General features: G+C 35.1%; 1 pseudogene; it reads right to left on the bottom strand.

Moving 5' to 3' along the window:
- Window positions 1-892: 892 nt before the first annotated feature.
- On the bottom strand, window positions 893-1895 carry LOC132651172 (zinc finger protein ZFP2-like; annotated as a pseudogene).
- Between the last annotated feature and the right edge of the window lie 1558 nt (window positions 1896-3453).

The raw sequence follows: 3453 nt of genomic DNA, 5'->3' as shown, positions 1-3453 counted from the left end.
AAGCTCAGAACCTTTGTAACTTTCTGGCACATTGGATGAGGCATCACAGTTCAGCTCCCAAGAAGATTATGTGGCCCTAATCAACAATAGAGCCTGGATGACAATAAAATTTTGTCATCTGTATTGACCTAGTATTTGAGTTGTATTGGATTCAGTGGACGAAAGAACACAAAAGCCTTACCATATTGATTATATTCTCAGATTTCCTCTCCATTTTGAAACTTTGATGATGACATAGAATATAGATATGTGCAAAGACCTCACATTTTAAAACACTCATAAAGTTTCTCTCTGTATGAATTCTTTCAAGATGATGATGATTATACAAATGTGAAATAGCTTTACTCTGCAAATACACTCATAGTCTTTCCTTCCAGTATGAATCCTTTCATTACGATGAAGATGATTGTGAAGAGCAAGTTTTTATTAGATGTCTGTTATGTGCAAAGGCTTTATCACGTGAGTTACATTAATAAGGTTTCTCTCGAGTGTGAGGTTTTTATGTATTAGGAGATGACTGTTATATGGAAAGGCTTTACCACATTTACTACATCCATAAGATTTCTCTCCAGTGTGGGTTCTTTTATGTATTAGTAGAATACGGTTATATCCTATTGCTTTACCACATTGGTTATATTTATAAGGTTTCTCTCCTGTATGACTTCTTTGTCATAGGAGATTACTATTATATCAAAATGCTTTATCACATTCGTTACATTCATAAAGTTTCTATCCAGTGTATATTATTCTATGTACATTGCAAATATTATGGCATGCAAAGGTTTTGACACATTGGTTACATTCATAGGGTTTCACTACAGTAAGTGTTCTTGTTCAAGATGACTCTTACATGAAAAGACTTTTTGATATTGGTTATATTCATAAGGATTTTCTGCAACAAGAATTTTTATGTATTAGGAAAAGATGTTGTAAAAAAGGTGTTCCACACTGCTTACATTCATAAGGTTTTTCTCCAGGATGTGTTCGTTTTGTTTTCAGAGACTACTCTGAAATGCATAGGCTTTATCACATTGGGTGCATTCAAAGGATCTCTCTCCCGTGGGAATTCTTTCATGTCTTAGGAGATGACTGTTCTGTGCAAAGCCTTTACTATACTGGTTGCATTCATAAGGTTTCTCTCCAGTGTGAGTTCTTTTATGTCTTAGGAGATGACTATTACATACAAAGGCTTTACCACATTGGTTACATTCATAAGGTTTCTCTCCAGTGTGTGTTCTTTTGTGTAGCACGAGTTTTCTGTTACATGCAAAGGCGTTACCACATTGGTTACATTCATAAAGTTTCTATCTAGGATGAGTTCTTTCATGTATTAGGAGAAGACTCTTATATCTAAAGGCTTTACCACATTGGTTACATTCATAAGGTTTCTCTCCAGTGTGAGTTCTTTTATGTACTCGGAGATTACTGCTATGTGCAAAGGCTTTACCACATTGGTTACATTCATATGGTTTCTCTCCAGTATGAGTTCTTTTATGTAGCAGGAGACTTCTGTTACATGAAAAGGCTTTACTACATTGGTTACATTCATAAGGTTTCTCTCCAGTGTGAGTTCTTTTATGTACTAGGAGATTACTGCTATGTGCAAAGGCTTTACTACATTGGTTACATACATATGGTTTCTCTCCAGTATGAGTTCTTTTATGTAGGAGGAGACTTCTGTTACATGCAAAGGGTTTACGACATTTGTTACATTCATAAGGTTTCTCTCCAGTGTGAGTTCTTTTATGTGATAGGAGATTACTGCTCTGTGCAAAGGCTTTACCACATTGGTTACATTTAAAAGGTGTCTCTCCAGTGTGAGTTCTTTCATGTATTAGGAGATGACTGTTATGTCTAAAGGCTTTACCGCATTGGGTACATTCATAAGGTTTTTCTCCAGTGTGAGTTCTTTTATGTCTTAGGAGATTACTATTACATACAAAAGCTTCACCACATTGATTACATTCATAAGATTTCTCTCCAGCGTGAGTTCCTTTATGTCTTAGGAGATTACTGTTAGATGCAAAGGCTTTACCACATTGGTTACATTTATGAGGTTTCCCTCCTATGTGAGTCCATTTATGTCTTAAGACATGACTGTTATGTGCAAAGGCATTGCCATATTCATTACATTCATAGTGATCCTCAGCAATATGCATACTTTTATATGTGTGGGGACTCCTGTGATGTGCAAAGACTCTGTCATATTGAGTATCTTCAGGGGGGTTGTCTCCCGTATGACTGTTTTCATACCTGCAAAGATAATTGGCACATATGAAAGCTTTACCACATTCATTACACTAAAGAATCTTTTTGTTTATGTGACTTAATTTTTCAATTTGGTGTGAAGGTAAAGAGGAATTATATCTTGAATTTTCATCATTATTTTTACATTCACGGTGTTCTTCTCTAAGGGTTGTTTTGCATATTTCAAAATAAATGTGATGGTAAAAATATTTGTTACCTGCCTCACATTTATATTATGCTTTCTTCTATAAGATGTTTTACCACAGATCTGTAGAAAACTGAAAGACCTCAGAGCTTTAACACACTGACTGGATTAATAAATTTCCTTATACTGAGCACCATACTAAATATGCAAAGATAACTGTGACCAACTGAATAATTTCTTTATATTCCTAAAACTTACATTTTCTACAGTGTGATTTTGTGAGAATTCCTAATCAAGTTGCATAACCAGTTAATTGATATTGGTGTAGAGTGTGTGAAAGTGTGTGAATGCTGATTGCTGAGTCAGCAGAGAGCTAAGGGCTGAGGATATCATAGAATTGTTAGTTCTATGGCTCATAACCTGTCCTATATTTTGCAAACATTTGTCCTTCCTTACTTATCTATTGGAAATAATAAAGAGCGAACAACTGATAGCAGGGCACAAAATGGAGGACAGAACTTTTGAGTGAGAAAGGGTTGCTGGGAAGAAGAAAGCAAATGACAGGCGGATCACCAGCAGGCCAGTGATGTTATAGACGGACATCAAAATGAGCAAAGAGGTAGAGCTGGCCATGCATTGGGACACTGTGCTAGGTTCATTTGTGTTAGGGATAAAAGGTTTCAGAATCTGCCCAGTTAAATTGCCTAAGCTGAAAATATTAAAAAGGCTCTGTTATAATTTGTACTTCTGGCAGCTCTGAATAGCCCATATAAAGCATACTAAGTAGAAATTTTTAAACATGTACTCAAAATGGGGACTAGTATACCTTTTACTTGTTCTGGGTGGTACATTGTTTCTTTCAATATACATAAACTAACATGACTTTTATTCATTGTTATATATGATGTAACTATTAATATAATAATTATAAATGACATGATTTCACGATGTATTCACAAATTTGATTTTTGTTTATCACAGACATGTGCTATAGGGATTATGGTTTTTCCACAACAACATTCTTGATTCTAAAAAACTGCCCTTCTCACAAAACTCAGCAC

This window comes from Meriones unguiculatus, assembly GCF_030254825.1.
Source record: "Meriones unguiculatus strain TT.TT164.6M chromosome 13 unlocalized genomic scaffold, Bangor_MerUng_6.1 Chr13_unordered_Scaffold_40, whole genome shotgun sequence".
Lineage (NCBI taxonomy): Eukaryota > Metazoa > Chordata > Mammalia > Rodentia > Muridae > Meriones > Meriones unguiculatus.
Note: the sequence above shows the minus strand (reverse complement) of the source record. Positions and strands in the feature narration are given on the sequence as shown.